At 39.5% G+C, this 9738-nt stretch overlaps 1 pseudogene; it reads left to right on the top strand.

Moving 5' to 3' along the window:
* The first annotated feature begins 5684 nt into the window (after positions 1 to 5684).
* Positions 5685 to 6970, top strand: LOC144827713 (UDP-glucuronic acid decarboxylase 1 pseudogene; annotated as a pseudogene).
* Positions 6971 to 9738: the final 2768 nt, after the last annotated feature.

Below are 9738 nucleotides of genomic sequence, written 5' to 3'. Positions count from 1 at the left end.
GTGAACAAAACAAAAGAACAAGAAGAGCAAGTAAACTAAATTACTAGTCAAGAAGAAACACTGGGAAAGAAAATAGAGACTATACAGAGGCCAAAAAGAGTAAGACGTCCAAATCAGAGGTACAAATCACCTGAGTGGACATACATTGTCCTTCCACCAATTGTTAAGGTTAATAGCAGTCAAGAATATCTGTACAACCCAAAATCAATGGGAAAAAGTAAGTAGAGAAGTCAACTAAGAAATAGAAGATAGGTGCTAAAGTATATAATAGTAAAGTAAAAAGTCTGAAGTCCTGTGAGACGGATATTGTAAATATAGGAGAGGTTGGAGTTGACAAAAGGTCGAAGAAAACTTGTTAGAAAAATCTAATTATAGTATAATCTAGAATAAAATTGACATAAGGTCGAACAAAACTTGTTAAGTGTACTGAGTGGTGTGCAACTTGTAGGTGACATAAGGTCGAAGAAACCGTGTTAGGGAAAAATGGCAATGAACAATCATAAAACGAAATGTTCGATTTTTAGAAAATGGTGTAGATGCTTTACAATGTGAATGGGATTGTTGATAATATTGTGGATAATTTTAGCAATTGGGATTCCATTTCAGAGCAATTTAACAAAATTAAAACCGAATGTGAGTTTAAATAAGCCAAGTGAGAAAGAAAAGATTCATGAGACTCATGTGTACAAACCAGAGTTGCAACAAGATAGATCTATCCGTGATTTTACTAAAAATACTTTTTTCAAAGTTGTTGCTTGAGTACATTAAAACTATGAATGTTGATGACTGTTATGTTTGTGTAAAATTGCCAGCATCAGTGTCAGAAGGGGTGACATATCACCACCTAACTTGTAGTGTAATTGCAAGTTTGTTTTATAAGACTGGGATATTGGAATATCAATTTTCCAATGTAGATGAAATATTTGCAAAATTAAAAATTGATGGTACGTTGAATGAAAGAAAACCTGCAAAGTAAATGGGAGAATATTTCTTAGAAGTAGATGAGTTGACACATGAATATGCTTTTAATAATAATTTGACATGTAAAATGAGAATTGAAGAGAAGGCATTTCTAAACATGGAAAGAAGAATTGCTTACAAACTAAATGAAAAAATGAAACATGCAAAATCTAAATATTTTACATTTGATGATGAGAATATTGAGGATAAGAATGTGAATGTAGCCATTAATCTAGACGCTCCAATGTTAGGGAAATTTTGTATTAGAAGAAACAATACAATGTATGACAATTATTTTGTGGGTGCAAGTCAATGTCAAGACACTTATAGAATCATAGGGGGCTGGGGATTTAAAGGAGTAGATGATCCTGTTTTTCCTGGAATTTACTTTATTTCATGTAGACAGAAGCACTAATGGAAAGCATGAGATAGGTAAAGTTCCAAGTCGAAAAAGAAGAGAGAGTGTGTTAGAAATAATAGGTGATGTATTTGAAGCACTGATACCAGCAGTGGGAATTTCGTTCAATGCAAATAGAATCAGAAAATTGTCCACAATAGTTGATCGATCATCAACAGACACATTAGCAGGAGGATTCCTGATGGTAAATACTGAAATGCTTGCTATGAGAGCTATGGTTATGCAAAATCGACTTGCTCTTGATATAATTTTAGCAAAAGAGGGAGGAGTCTGTGGGATTTTGAAGGTGCAACATTGTTGTACTTATATCCCAGATAAAAGTCAGAATATTGAAAAGTATATTATAAATATTACAGATTTGCATTAGGAAATTGAACCACTGGAGGTTGAAGGTGTCCTTGAAAGACTGGGTAAAAGTTTCTCAGCCATTAAGCATTGATTCCAAGAAATAGGTAGTTCAATTATAGGTAAAATACTAATACCGATAACAATCTTAGTGATAGTAATTTTTGTGATAAAATTATACTGCATATACAAAGGTAGAAGAGATTTTAGAAGGTCAATAAGAAAAAGGAATGAAGAACAGCAGGCAAGAATGAGAGAAAAGAATGAAATAGAAATGGAAGAGATAAGAGAAAAGATTTTTAAAGACTCAAAGGAGAAAGAAACAAAAGTATAGATGACATTAAACAGAAGAATTCGTAACATGTTCTGCTAAATTTTCCAAAATTTTGAGAGATATTTGGTGATAAAATCACCAGATGAGGGAATTGATGGAGCGAGGTGGTAAAACAAAATTTTGTGTACCCCTCTCAAAGTCAATGTTCCATAACGTTAATATTTACTAATGGAATGTTTTGTGAACTAATCGACCATAGTATAAGATGCATACATTTATTACACATGGGAGTACTAATTTTGCCTGCATGTTGCAATAAAATTTACTAATATGTATTGTTGTCGTGTTGTGAATTAATGCACAGCTTAGATATAAACAAACACAATTTAAATGTGCTTATTGTACATGTTTTGTGCTAAGAAATGGTCAAATATGTAAGTATAAAACGCATTTGTGTGGCTTATTTGCTAGGTAACAACTAATGGGAAACATTAGTATGGTGGGAGGTAAACAGAAGGGTTTTATTTTTCATATTTAACATGATTTTGTGTTTGTTTCTATGATAGTTCCAAAAAGTGGCCTTTGAGGCCTGTATGAAAATGGCTGTTCGGGTAAACTGTGAGCAAGAGCTGGACAGCGCAGACACGCTCAAAGTCAGCAAGTTAGAGGTTCAAGGCTACCTTGCCCGGAACCTAGGATGGGCGCCAAACATGGACGCTTGAATGTTGTGATCGTGGGAAAAGGTCCTGATGTTGCAACTGGAGGAAATTACTAGTCTATGGACTGTCCTAAAACAAAGCCCCTTTATTTTCCTGCTGAAACGCTGAGAAAATGATGTTGTAATGGTGAGAAGATGCTCATCCACCCCGAATTTGTCCAATCAGAGTTCGAATAAGTAGTAGTAGTTACTTTTTAGATAGATTAAGTTAGGAAATTAGTGTATAAAAACCCCCGGTTTCGTCTAGAGGGGGTCGCTCTTTCGATTTCTACACGAAGTGCTGCCAGACTGAAGATCGCTTCTTGGATGTAAGAACTTTTTCTTTGTGAACTTTATTTGTTTGCTTTGAAGGACTGAAGGATAAGATGAGGATGTTAGTTAGGGATGTTAGGAGAGAATGAATTTGGAAGTATCTGTTCTTTGCTAAACTTTTAACTGATTTCTAAATAAGCGATTTTTCCTGAGCGCTAAATAAAATGATCATTTTGAAATAAAGTTTAAGATTTTACTGAATAAAGAATTAATTAATGCATAAATGTCAGACATAATAAAGTTTTGCTTTTAATAAAATTGGGAAAATGGAATTTTAAAAGCTGCTCTTGTGATTTTCCTACGCCTAATTTTCTTTCTAGCAGATCCATTGCCACTATGGTGGTGCGCCTGAATAATTAAATGTGTGAATAAAACCATGGTAACGTGTAATAATCCATAGGTGTAAATAATAACTGATTTAAATAGGTTTTAGACACTCCATCAAATGTTACAGCATTTCCCCAGTGTGATTCACCAAAAGCCTTGAAGCCAAGTGTTAGTGAACAGAGTAAATGTGCAGTGTTATGGGCCCCACTGATGAATGGTTGTGTGTTTAAAGGTTTCAGGGAAATGGTGAGTATTGATTAGAAATGATTTCTGGAGACCCGCTGTAGCACATCCATAGGGGTACAAGGCAGGGGTGTCCCCTGTCACCTCTCCTGTTTGATATCTATATAGAGCCATTAGCACAACTGCTTAGGAAAGATAATAATGTTATCTCTTTTAATATTGCGTTGTATGCCAATGACTTGTTAATCTATACTTCTGATCCCGCCCAAACTCTACGTCGGCTGGAGAGGCCAGTTGCGGATTTTGGTGCTTTTTCAGGGTATGTGGTTAACAATTCTCAGATGGGGTAATGTGCTGGAATTTAGATGGTTGGAGGGGGAAAGCATCAGCAGAGTTAAAATACCTTGGCGTAGTTATAGTTAATACAGTGGAGGAAATACCAGCGTATAATTTGAGGAATGTGGCGAAGGAGCTGGATATCATGCTGTCAAGATGGAAGAATCAACCACTGACAATTTATGGCCTGGTGAACCTTATTCAGATGTTAATCCTGCCCAAATTTAAGTATATATTTAATTGTATTCCACGTACTTTCCCAAGACCAATTATTGACATGATCTAGGGAAAATTATCTAGCTTCATATGGGCTTCCCGTAAAATGCATCCTCGCGTCCATTTTGGACACAAGTGTGCATTTTGCACTTAGCAAATAGCTCTAAATGCTACGAATACGTTGGGGATAAATTCTACTCCAAGAGCAGATTTAGTACTACTTCGTAGGGCAAAATGCATTCTCATGACCTATTTTGGATGCAAGGGGGAATTTGGTTCTAAGAAAATAGTGTTTAATGTCGAGAGTTAGACGGGGGTATATCGTAACCCAAGAGCACCTTTAGCCAGCAGCTGCTCGCACTCACTATTCGTGTTCTGTTCAATTTATTGCTATTTCTTAGCCTAAAATGTATTCTTGTGCACAATTTGTATGTGGGGAGGCATTTTTCACTAGGAAATAATGCTAAAAGCATATTGTCTCTACCTTGTGTAATTAAACATAACCTCACAGAATTCTCAGGTAATCCCCTGTGATTACGCTACACTGAATTATCCAAGTTACACCCACCCCTAGAATTTAAGACCCAGCAGCTAACATTGATGCAACCAGAGACCTTGCAGGTGCAGATATATTGCACAAGTTCATGAATAAATGTGTATGCATGAGTCCTGAAGTAACAGCCAAAGCCACACACGCAGCATTGCAGCAAATAAATCACATCAGCAATAAGTATACCTCACTGACCATATTACCTTAATTAGAGAAATGCAATCATGACATGATTTTCCTCACAAGATAAAGTATCAGAATATCAAGTACTAAATATTGTGCTACAAAAGTATCTTAGCAAAAATATTGATGACCTAACTATCAACAAGGTAAGACTATTTAGATAAGTGTTGGCTTGCTGTACTTAACTTAACATACCCTGATTATATATATTCACTGAAAAAACCATAGGTTTAACACTCGTTATAGTTAGGAATTAGCATTTAAAAAACCTTTGAAATTCACTGAAAAAACCGTAGGTTTCACACTCGTTATAGTTAGGAATTAGCATTTAAAAAACCTTTGAAATTCACTGAAAAAACCATAGGTTTCACACCAGTTATAGTTAACTGAACATTTTACTCATACAAAAACCATTGAAATTCCCACGTTATAGTTAGTTGGACTCACTCACATGTGACCTTAAAACAGCACTTTTCATTGGTTCATAATAGGTTTTTTTTCCAAATATTGAAAGCCCCCACCCATTTCCCTCACTATCACTTTGAACTTGGAGAGAGCAAGAGATGTTCTTTGGATCATCTTCAGCATCTTTTCTTTTTCACAACAATGGCTGGAAGACAACCAACCTCCAGTGACTCAGAAGAAGATTTTTTGCCTGAGGACCCTCCTCGACGCAAAGTCAAGGAACACTTTATTTGGAAATTTTTCACCTTCCCCGAAGGAGAAAAGAAGGTGAATGCGGCCTGCGCGATGTCCCGGATGGTCATGATAGTGACCGTGGACGCGGTTCCCCTCCTCGTTTAGCAGCGTAGTGTGACGCCGGGTTCCATGAGCCCGGACATCCCACTGAGTCGGTGCCGCCGCCTGGCCTGGGATGCTGAGGAAGCGGATGCAGCGCCTGCTGAGTATAATCAATAGGAAAATGATGAAGCTGCTGATTGGACTGGCTCTCATCGCCTATGTGGCCTCTGTTTCGGGAAACTTTGTCAATATGAGCAAGACAATACAAGAAAATGGTGATCAGAAAATAGAAAGGAAAATCGAAAAGATCGTGGAACCGTTGAGAGAGAAGATCAAAGATTTAGAAAAAGTTTCACCCAGAAGTACCCTCCAGTGAAATTTCTTTCAGAAAAAGATCGTAAAAGAATTCTAATACCTGGAGGAGCAGGGTTTGTGGGTTCTCATCTTACTGACCAACTTATGATGGACGGTCATGAAGTCACAGTGGTGGACAACTTCTTTACGGGCAGGAAAAGAAACGTGGAACATTGGATTGGCCATGAGAACTTTGAACTCATTAGCCACGACGTTGTAGAGCCACTCTACATTGAAGTGGATCACATTTATCATTTAGCTTCTCCAGCATCCCCTCCTAATTACATGTATAATCCTATCAAGACATTGAAGACCAACACTATTGGCACTTTGAACATGTTGGGATTAGCAAAGCGTGTTGGGGCCAGGCTTCTTCTAGCCTCCACATCTGAGGTATATGGGGATCCTGAAGTACAACCTCAAAATGAAGATTACTGGGGCATGTAAACCCCATTGGTCCCCGAGCTTGCTATGACGAAGGCAAAAGAGTTGCTGAAACTATGTGTTATGCCTACATGAAGCAGGAAGGAGTGGAGGTGCGAGTGGCCAGAATATTCAACACCTTCGGTCCTCGGATGCACATGAACGATGGTCGGGTTGTTAGTAACTTCATCCTTCAGGCTCTCCAGGGAGAACCCTTAACGGTTTATGGGTCTGGGACCCAGACGCGCACTTTCCAGTACGTTAGTGACCTTGTGAATGGATTGGTGTCCTTGATGAACAGCAATGTCAGCAGTCCAGTCAACTTGGGGAATCCTGAAGAGCACACCATACTAGAATTTGCCAAATTAATCAAAAACCTTTTTGGTAGCGGGAGTGAAATTCAGTTTCTGTCTGAAGCACAAGATGATCCACAGAGACGGAAGCATGACATCAGGAAAGCCAAGTTATTGCTCGGTTGGGAGCCTGTGGTTCCTTTAGAGGAAGGCTTGAATAAAACCATCCACTACTTTGGAAAAGAACTTGAATTTCAGGCAAACAATCAATACATCCCAAAGCCGAAACCTGCAAGAATAAAAAAAGGTAGAACAAGACAGAACTGAAAACTCCATATTACAGGACAGGATGCCAGTTTGACGTTTTGCATGATGTAACTTTTCCTTTTCTTTCCCTCTTAAACAAAAGACTTCAATCAGGTGTCATGAAGAAGAAACTGGAATTTCATCCTGAAGCTTGCATTAAAGAAATGGATGTGCCTAAAAAAACAAAACTGCAAACCTTGCCTTGCACTTTTTAAACCTTGTCTTTTTATGTACACTAGATTAGATTAGACTCATCATCCCAAGTCTCTCCAGGTCTGTTTTTTTATCTTGCTGTGATGTCATTATTTTGTGACTGTCTGTGGACAGTTTTATTTACTGGTTTCTTTTTGAAGCTAAAGATGATAGATACGTGGAGTGGAAAACTACCAGTTTATTTATGAAATAAAAATGGGAATGCGGCAAAGGTGTGCTGCAAGATCTGTGGCACCACCTTATCACGTGGGAATCCAAATAAAAAATACAGCTTTGGGAATTCCACTTTATTAAGGCATGTTGAAAGGAGACACCCCAACAACTATGCAAGGGAGCGTGTCAGGAACCTGGCACGCAATCCCCCACCAGATGGCAGCAGCACCTCGACTGGTGGAGCAACACCTTCGGGAAGTAAAGCTGCAAGATTGATCCCGAATATACAGCCGGTCTTTGCAGGCATCAACATTGTCTGCATGGACTGTGATGAGCTGCTCTGCTACGGGGAGCAGAGCATTGAACTTATTGCTCGTAAAAACAAGACTACCACTGCTCCACCCACCACTAATTTTCCCCTTTTTTTCACTCCTGTTGAGCAGTTTTGGATTCCCTGGTTTTGTTTTTCTCCCCAAAAAAAACAAAAAAAGTTTAAAATCGTTCTAAAAAAGTTTTAAAAAAATATAACATCAAAAAAAGAAGAAAAAAAAGTTCTTTTTAGAACTACCTCCAATTCTCCAAAAAGAGCTATATTCTTTATATTTTTTGTTATTTTAAAAAAAAAAAAGAATGTATGTGAAGGGGAGAAAGAGACTGAAGGAACAAATGACAGAAGGGGAGTGAGTGAGGGTGAATTGATGAAGGAGAATGAGGATGTGACAGGACAGAGGGAGTGAGAGAAGGAGTGAGTGAAGTGGAGCAAGATGAGTGAGGAAAGGGGAATGAGTGAGGGAGCGAAGGAAGAGAAGAGAGGGGAAGGAAGTGAAGCAGGAGGACTGAAAGAAGGTGAGTGTGGGAGGTGAGTGAGGGGAAGGGGAGTGAACATGGGGAATGAGGATAAGTAAGGAAAGCGGAGTAAGGGAACGGGGGTGAGGAAGGATAAGAGAAGAGCAGTGAGGTTGATGAAAGAGGGGTGATAGAAGATGGATAAAGGCAAGTGAGTGTGAGACAAGGGGAGTGAGGGAGTGAGGAGACAGAGGGAGTGAAAGTGGACTGAGTGAGGGAGCATATAAAGGTAAGTGAGGGAGTGTAGGTGAGTTAAAGGTAGTGAGCATGAGGGAAGGGGACTGAGAGAGTGAGGGGACAGAGGTAGTGAAGCTAAAAGAGAGGGAGTGAGGGAAGGAGAATGAGGATGTGACAGGACAGGGGGAGTGAGAGAAGGAGTGAGTGAAGTGGAGTAAGGTGAGTGAGGGAAGGGGAATGAGTGAGTGAGCGAAGGAAGGAAATAGAGGGGAAGAGGACTGAAGCATAGGTACTGAAAGAAGGTGAGTGGGGGATGAAAGTAAAGGAAAGGGGAGAGAAGGATGGGGAATAAGGGGTAGTGAGAGAACTGGAGTAAGGGAACGGGGGTGAGGGAGGGTGAGAGAAGGGCAGACAGCATGAGTAAAGAGGGGTGAAAGAGGGTGGATAAAAGTAAGTGAGGGTAAGACAAGGGGAGTGAGGGAGTGAGGGGATAGAGGGAGTGAAGGAAGGAGTGACAGAAAGGGACTGAGTGAGGAAGCAAAGAAAGGTAAGTGAGGGAGTGTGGGTGAGTTATAGGGAGTGAGTGTGACGGAAGAGGAGTGAGAGACTGAGAGGACTGAGAGAGGGAGGCTAAGAGAGAGAGAGTGAGGGAAGGGGAGTGAGGAAGTGAGAGGACAGAGGGAGTGAGAGAAGGATTTAGTGAAGTGGAGTAAGGTGAGTAAGGGAAGGGGAAAGAGTGAAGGAGCGAAGGAAGGGAAGAGAGGGGAAGGGAAGTAAAGCAGGAGGTCTGAAAGAAGGTGAGTGTGGGAGGGGAGTGAGGGAAAGGGGAGTAAACATGGGGATTGAGAATAGGTGAGGAAAGCACAGTAAGGGAACGGGGGTGTGGGTGGGTGAGAGAAGAGTAGTGAGGTTAAAGAAAAGAGTGATGAGAAAGTAAATTTTGTATGTAAAACTTACCTTATAAGTAATGTAAACTTAATTACATATTTTTACTAAATTTAATATCTGTGGAAGAGAAAAAAAAGTATGTTATAATATTTATAATATATATTTCAAAATACAGAGACGAGGCAGGAGACTAAAAGTCATACAAGGGTAGTAGGAGATAAAGTAGGAGTGAAGTACACAGAAAGGGAAACAAATGAATGGTGAAGGACAGAGAGAGGGAAAAAGAAATAGAGGGAGAGCAAATTACTAAGATGATAATGAAGCAGATAGATTCAGTGACAGAGAGGAAGACAGGGAGAGAGAAATGAACTGAAGGTGAGTAAGATACTAAAGGAATGTGAGTTATCAAAACTAAAGGAAGAAAGGGGAGTAAGGAAAGGGGAGTGGGTGACAGGGAAGGGGTAGTGAGTGAGGGTGCATTCACAACAATGAGGGATGGAAGGTGAGTAAGGGTGAGTAAAG

Source organism: Lissotriton helveticus, chromosome 4_1 (genome assembly GCF_964261635.1).
Source record: "Lissotriton helveticus chromosome 4_1, aLisHel1.1, whole genome shotgun sequence".
Taxonomy (NCBI): domain Eukaryota; kingdom Metazoa; phylum Chordata; class Amphibia; order Caudata; family Salamandridae; genus Lissotriton; species Lissotriton helveticus.
This window is presented reverse-complemented; position numbering and strand designations above follow the sequence as displayed.